Source organism: Mesoplodon bidens, assembly GCF_964165515.1.
Source record: "Mesoplodon bidens genome assembly, chromosome: 13".
NCBI lineage: Eukaryota > Metazoa > Chordata > Mammalia > Artiodactyla > Ziphiidae > Mesoplodon > Mesoplodon bidens.
The window spans coordinates 24,040,530-24,048,742 of NC_138169.1; positions in this window are offsets into that span (position 1 = coordinate 24,040,530).

Below are 8,213 nucleotides of genomic sequence, written 5' to 3' on the forward strand. Positions count from 1 at the left end.
AACCCCCACCTCCCCTGTCCCCACCCCAGCCCAATACTGCTTCCTTGCCTACTGCCTTCCAGCCTATGGCTCTCTACAGAGTCAGAGGCAGAGCTGATTCACAGGCTGTGTGACCTTGGGCAAGTTACCTGACCTCTCTGAGCCTTGCTTCCTCACTGTACAGTTGTCCGTAATGACTCTCTGAAGCTGCTGTGAGGGTTACAGGAGAAATGGCTTGCAAAGCAGTTGGCCATAGTGGGGCTCAAAGAGTTATTTAACCACTATTATGATTGTGGCAAGGGACATCCACTTCAAGGGCAAATAATTGGTAATTGTGCCATCAGATGACTAATCTAGAGAGAAAGTATGCCAATTTTATGGTTCAGGCATTCCAATCCTAAGAATTTATTCAGAGGAAATAATTGGATGATGATTCGAAGATGTGCATCTGAGGATGATCATCATGGTTTTATTTTTATAAGCGAGAAAGTCTTGGGCACTCCTTAAAGGTCCAGTGCGTAAAGGAACATGCTTCTGATCTGATTCTGCTGCTGGCTGAATCTCCCCAAGTCCCTCCTCTGTTCTGATACCTTCCTTGACTCCTGACAGCCCCCAGGATCCAACCTCAGCCTGGCTTTCAGAGCCTCTGGGCCTACTCAGTCTCATCTCTCAGGGTGACGCATCCTTCACCTCTGTTCTGCCTCCCCTGACTCCTGCACATCCAGCCTCTGCGCCTTTGCTCAGGCCATGCCACCTGCCAGGAATGCCCTCCCCGCCCCCATTTCCCTCTGTTCTCAGCCTCAAGGTCCATCTCTAACGGTACCTGCTCCTTAACCCTCCCTGGCTCCTGCCCCCCAGACAGAATCATCATCATGCTCCTCCCTCCTCTTGAATAAGAATCATCAGATGACACCCACAGAGAACATGGATGGAGCTCTTACTATGTGCCAGACACTGTGCGAAGCACTGTGTTACAGAAATTCCGTAACGGCCTGTGCAGTAGGTGCCACCATTATCATCCTACAGATGAGAAAGTTAAGTCCACTGTGCGGTGAGCCTTCCGCCAGCCTTCTTAAATCCCATGTGAGTGAGGAGGGCTTCAGAACCTTTTGTAAAATCAGAAGGCATTGCAGGTGGGTGGGGGGCCCTGGTGGGGGAACGTGGAAGTGCTGGGCCTGGCTTAGCTCAGCCGTGCCCTAGGCTCACGTGTGGGCTCCAGGTGAGGCTTGTTCCTTCTCCAGCCTTCTCTGGGCCAATTTAAGGAGGCTTGTGGGGGGTGGGCAATGTTTTCTTCTCATTATGGCTGTCCCCAGGGCACTTCTGCGTGTTGCTCGGGTCTTGCTTCTCGGTAAGGTCTGGGCAATGGGTCTACCTTGCGAGCTGGAGTGGTGGGTGGTGGGTGGCCGGCGGCGGGTGGGGGCCCTCCCCCTGCCCTCCCCATCCCTGAGCTGAGCTGAGCCTCCCTCTGCCAGCTGTGTACCTGGGGAGCCCCTGCGAGGATAACTCATCCCCCCATGCCTGGTCTGGGCCACCACAGGAGCTGGACTTGGCATCCTGGGGATACTGGGAGGAGGGGACTTCCCTCCTGATGGCCTGCCTGTCTGGTGCCCTCACTCACTCAGCCCTACCTCCCAATGCCCCCTGACCTGGGAGTCCCTTGCTGCCTCCCCCACTGAGAGCCCAGGACACCAGAGCCCCGGGTTACCTCCTCCTCCTCCCTGACCTTCACCCTGTGTCTGGGGAGCCAGGCTGAGCAGGAACCTCCAGAGTCCAGGGTCCTCCTTCTTAAGGTTTGAGCTGTCCAGCCAGGTCAAAATCAGGGGTAGGGGCCCACCCCCGCCCTGCACCCCTGGCCTCTAGGACAGAGCTGGCATGCAGTAGATGCTCAGCAAACACTACACAACTGCCTTAAATTCTTCTCCTTTCTAAAAAACCTTTCAACTCCTTTCTGGTCCTTGGTCTGCTCTAGGCCCTCTGGATCAAGATAATCCTTCTTCGAAGCAGCATGGCAAGATGGTCAGGAGCCCAAATGGTAAAAAGAATTAACTGGGGACCATTCAGGGATGAGTCTGTTTACACACAGGCCAGCTGCTCACACTGACACAAAGCAAGCAGTTACTGATAGGGACGGGGTAAAGGTAAACTCAGCTTTTATTTTAATACCATTGGTATCATCCAAATCTTGCCATGTACCTTTTTTTTTTGCGGTACGCGGGCCTCTCACTGTTGTGGCCTCTCCCGTTGCGGAGCACAGGCTCCGGACGCGCAGGCTCAGTGGCCATGGCTCACGGGCCCAGCTGCTCCGCAGCATGTGGGATCTTCCCGGACCGGGGCACGAACCCGTGTCCCCTGCATCGGCAGGCAGACTCTCAACCACTGCGCCACCAGGGAAGCCCAACTTCAATCTTTAAATAGTTCTGGAAGAGCCCTTCGTTGGGAGTCTGAATCTAAGTTCTGCAGCTGATAGCTGCATGTAACTATGGGCAGATGGTAGCAGGACTTCCTAGCCTGTTTCCACATTTGTAAAATAGGGGCAGTTGTGCGGTTCATATGGGGGTATGTGGAATAGCCCCTAATGGCAGCTAGGAGGATGCTCAGTGCTGGTCAAGCTTATTTGAGCAGCTTCCCTTCGGTCCTCCCATTCCTATTCCCTCCCCTTAGGGGAACCTGCTCAGGGCTTGCCCTCCAGTCTGACTGTGGGGACCCACTGGACCCCCTTGACCTGTGGTGCCTCTTCATTAGGAACTCCCCAGTGCAGGCTGCTCCTTGGGCAGTAGGCAAACAGCTTGGCTGCAGCTGGCCCATTGTGAACCCTGCCTGGCCTCCTGAAGGACCCCTCCAAGAAGTCCTCAGCCCTCAACACACAGCTCCTGCAGGTGGCCCTCCAGGTACTGCATGGTGAGTCTTGGCCTGGTGCCTATGGAGGGGATGGAGAGTGAACCCCTGAGGGCTGCCCAAGGAGGGCAGAATGTGGGCCATGTGTACCATTCCTGTACCTGGCCTCAGTCTTCCACCCCTGGTGGGACAGGTGTGCACCCATTTGGTAGATGAGGCTGGGGTAAGAACCGAAGTTCTCTCTGAGCCTCCATCACCCCATCTGTAAAATGGGCATAACACTTCTAGGACCATTCAGGAAAGCATGGAATAATGGCTGTGATTTACCAAGCATGCAGTAGGTGCTTGTTAGGGGGTAGCTCTGACTAGGTACCAGGAATAACCCTCTTCCCTCGGGTGCCTCGCCACTTCCCTTATGTGGAAGGCTTGTGGTTGACCCTAGAAGCCTGCATCCAGCCGGTGCTAAACTGGGCCATGAAGCTCTACATGGACAAGTGTGTGAACCTGAACCACTCCCAGAGGACATATACCCTCATCTTCAACTGGGGGTCTGTGGGGTTTTGAGGGGTGGGGAGGGAGGTGGGGTCAGATAGCTCATCCCTATCCTGGGATCTTGCTTAGCTGGGCCACTGGTGTAATCACATGTAGAAGTCTGTTTTTTGCACTTGGTCGTTAGTAACCAACCATTTATGGTGCCTGGCCTGAACTTGCTGGGGCCTGAAGCTGCCCACCTGGGCTGAGTAGCTTGGCAGAGGACGGACTGTCCTTCCCAACCAGGATGCAGGCCGTTGAGTGGTTGCAGGGGCCTTAGAGTCTTGTCACTCGTGGCTGACTTTGTAATTTCTGCCCTTTGCTCAGGCTAAATACATCTGTCCCCAGACTCTAGTAATGGGGTGGACATTCCTTAATGTGGCTTTAGGGAGCAAGAAAGTCCCACAGAGTAAGCCTCTCCATGGCTTCCCAGGAAACTTGTTACGGCCAGTCTCTGAGGTGATGGTCCCTTGGGATCCCTTGTCTGTCCCCCGGGTGCTTCTCAGTAGGCCCCGGTTCTGGCCCTTGGTCCCGGCAGAATGATGAGACATTGCAGTTCAGCGTGGAGGCCTTCATGCTCAACGATGACGTGGAAGAGGATGAGGTGAGGGCGATGCCCCAGGTCGAGGTGGATCTGGGGATTCTCTTCCTGTTACTCTGCTTCCCCTCCCAGGGCTATCTTGGGCAGAGTTGGGGGTCAGCCGAGGAAAGGAGTGCTGGATCCCCTGATAGGTTTTCCAGATTTAGCAAATCAAAATTTAGGCCTTGCAGTTAAACATGAATTTCAGATAAACAATGAATTTCTTAGTTTAAATATGTCCCAAATATGACATGAGATATATTTATACTAAATTTTTAAAGAATTAACCAAGCATCCTGTATTATCTGGCAACCCTCACCCTGAGAATGGCAGTGGAATAGGCATCCAGAGCTGGGACTTGGAACCCACAGCCCTGGATTCGGCTGAGCTCTGACCAAAAGGCGAGGCCCTGGGAGTCTCGCATTTCCATGTGCCGGAGCAAGTCTGGGATCAAGCCTGGCCCAAGGATTGCACGGAGGGCCGGGAAGGCCCACTCACCACAGAGAGATTTTGATAGATGTGATTAGGATAGAGGAACCTGGGCACTGTGGCCTCTGTCCCAAAGGATGCTGGCAGCCTGGGGCAACTTGAAGCTTCCTTTCTTTACAGTAAGATACTTCCATCACGGGAGATACAGATGCACAAAGGACAATTAACGCTGCTTGGAGATTATCCCAAGATGACACTAGAATTTCCTGTCTGTACGTCTCTTTATAAGAGTCATACACTGCACTTTTTCACTTCCTTTTAAGAGCTGTTCTCAATGTTACCTGTTAAATCATATATAGAACAGAAAATGAAAATCCTGAAACCCTGAGAATCACCAATCCTTGGGCATATACTAAGTTAGTGTTTTATAAAATAGGTCTGCATATGCCATGATAGAGTTTGTTTTCCTCCCACTGAATATCCCGTTTCTCTGCATGGGAGAATACTTTTTTGACTAGTGGGTCAAAAAAATCCTGGAGCTAGTGGGATCTTAGTTTTTAACGTGGCTAGTGGGATCTTAGTTCTCTGACCAGGGATTGAACCCGTGCCCCCTGCAGTGGAAATGCAGTCCTAAGCACTGGACTGCCAGGGAATTCCCAGGAGAATACATTTTTGTATTCTCCCATGAATGTTAACAGCTATGTAGAATTCCAGTCTGGTTGAGTTGTAACTTAACCAGTGCCCTATGGCAGAAACTACCCATGGGTTCCAATCTGCCCCTGTTCTAAACCAGGGTTGCAGTGAGGAAATGCCCATGGGTAAGGGAAAATCAGGAGAATTCTCTCTCCCTCTAAGGACCTATTATGCACTGGGGCTGTGACAGTCACAGGCTGACCTGGCTTCTCCCTGCAGTGCCCAGTTGGATAAATGAAGCATAACGTAGTTCAACACAGGTGGTTGTGTTGGGGGGCATGGGAGCCCAAGAGGAGCCCTCTCACCTGGGGCTGGGGGCCTAGGTTCTTCCTTAAGTATATATCATCTGCTGGATGAGCATCTGGAGTTGGAAGAGACCCTTTGAGCCTGGCCAGAAATCCTGTTTTTACAACAACACCTCCTACAGGTGAGTACTTCCTGTTTCAAGCTGTGGGAACCTGGGCAAACTCCTTCCCCGTTTCTCTGAAATGAAAGTGTTGGCCGCCATAACGCACAGGCCTTGGGTTCTGGAAGCTGGGTAACTGGGAGAGATGAAAGGCCTCAGCTAGCTCCGTACCTGGATGCTTCACCCACATCATGGGAAATCCTTATCCTGGAAATGTAGGTGGCCTCTCCTTGGTACAGGAGAACCAGGACAAGGACTGAGAGGACTGGTCCCACCACCATCCAGGTTCACAGATACTCGTTTGTGGTCCTGTCCCCTCTGCCCTGTCCCATCTCCAGCTTCCCTGCCTGCTCCTGGCTTTTCTTTTTTTACCTTGATGAGTAACTGTGGGCTCAGGGTCACTTCCAGCTGCCCCGCACGGCCTGCCCCACACCACTAGGCAGCCCTGAGGTGCTTCCCGGCCCCGTCCTTCCCAGCCTCCTGTAAGACACTGAAGGACTTGCTGGCAGTGGTTCTAGCTGTCAGCTGCATCACTCTGCTGTTGATCCTGATCCTGCTGTCCCTGAGGAAGGTGCTGGAGGCTTTCCAGCTGAGCTGCCCACTAGGCTGGCTGGGGAACACACTGAGGCGGGCCTGGACCAGGCCAGACACCGAGGAGAGGCAGCCGCTGGCCAGGGCAATGGAGAGACTGTCTTTGGAGGAGGAGACTGATGGAGTGTCCCAGACAACCGCTGAGGAAAGCAGGGGGTCAGGGGGCCCTTCAGAAGACCACTAAGTGACCCTTTATATTCACACAACAAAGCTTTCTACTTCTCTAGTGCTCTGCCCTTAACTCCCTCTGGTACTTGTTTGTGTTTGTACCATGTGCTGGGGGGCAAAGCTGACCTTAACTGTGTGATGTGAAAGTGGATTCTCTGGAGAGGCTGCGGCAGTGCTGGGTCCCAGGGCAAGAGGATGGGGTCTGGTGCCTAATTAGCCTCAGGACAGAAGGCTGCCCTGGCCTGGGGTCTACAAGGTTAACTGGCCCAGACTTTCGGCCTCAGGTGCCAAATTTGAACCCCCTCTTTTAAGGGAGACAGGCTGTGGTCACCATCTTTGCCTCTCAAGGGCAGCTGAGGTCTTTCCTTCCCTGTCTCTTCCCTGGCATTTCTGGGCTTTGGGAACTGGGACTTCCCTTCCCTTCCCACACAGTGGGGAGCCTGCAGGCCTTGGTCTTCCTGCCACTATACTGGTTGCTGACTGCTGCTGGAATGAGGGGGCCCATTAGCCAAGGCTAAGTGGGGTCTCTTTCCCTCCCCAGCCACCTCCTGGACACTCAGAACTGGAGCAAAGCACCCTGCCCCTGGGTGAGACTGGAAACCTGGAGGCTGGGAGCTGGAGGGCTGCTTCCCACAGACTGTGGCTACGGAGTAGGAGTGGGTTTGCTGTGGCTGGGCATCCATGGATACCAAGGGGCACTTTTGGATTCTTGGCTCCAGCCCTAGCCTAAGTTCTCTGCGCTGCCCCTGCCTCCTGGTAGCAAGTTCCCCCTCTGTTCAAAATGGGGTCTATAAGCTGCAGTAGAGGAGCTTAGACAAATGCAGATAATCCAACAGCACCGCTCACAGCTGCCTCAGCCTCAAGGGTGCAAAGGGTCCACCCCTTCATCCTCTGCCCCTGCTGCAGCCTGGGGGTGGGGTCTTTACCTCAGAGGGCAAGGGTGAGATCCCCTGTCCCTCCACGCTGTATCCCCGATGCTGAGCCATCCTCCCCCCATGGCATCCTTGCCCCAACTGCAGGTGCTGCCACCATCTTCCAAGAGTATGAACCCATCCTCCTCTTCTCTGCCTCCCCGCGTCTCTCTCCTCTCTCTCATTTCTTATTTGTAGGGTGGCTAGATAAAATATAGGACACTCAGTTAAATTTTAGTTTCAGATGAACAGTACATTTTAAGTGTGTCCCAAGTATTGCCTTTTTTCTTCTTCTAAATCTGACAACCTTTCTTCTTTTCCTCCTTCCTATCCACACCCCCACCCCAGCCCCCAGCTCAGAGAGTCGGCAGTCTTGTCCTGTTCTGGCAAGTTGCTGCACTAACGTGAATTAGTGGTGAGAGGAGGGTGCCTTTAGCCCCAGTCCTACTTCTGCTACCCATGGGCTGAAGGAAACAAGGCCAGTGCATTTGGGGAGCTGTTTTTCATCTATAAAATGTGTCCATAAGTGCAGATGGAAAGTACTAGCTGCTGGTGAACATTAGCTTGATTAGTCTAAGAGTCAGGCCTCCTCTTCTGCCCATGGGTTAAGCTCACCCCAGTGGGCTCAGCCCTCAGCTCATTCCTAAGGAACTTCAAGTCCTTTGGTTCCCAACCATCCACAGTCTCTGTGTAATTCGACTCCTCCTGTCAAGAGATGTGTCAGGACCTGGGGCTCAAGCCAGCAGCTCCATGTCCCTGAGGCCATGTCCCTGGAGCGAGAACGTCCTGGGGCCCTGGTGTCTCCTCTAGTCACCCAGGGTCTTGGTGGATGGCAAGAGGCCATGCTTCTCAGAGACCATATGAACAGTGGACCGGATGCTGGGCTTTGAAGTACAAGCCCTGCCCCCTCTGCTGTGAGTTTCCTTGGAGGAGCTGCTTAATTAGCATTGTGGGTCTCCATTGTTCCAGCTGCCCAATGGGCATAACACCTCCTCTGCCCACAAACTGAGATGGGAGAGGGTGACATCCAAGACACTTCCACTGGATGATCTAGGACAAACAAGTCATTCCTTCTCACCTTCTCTGTAAA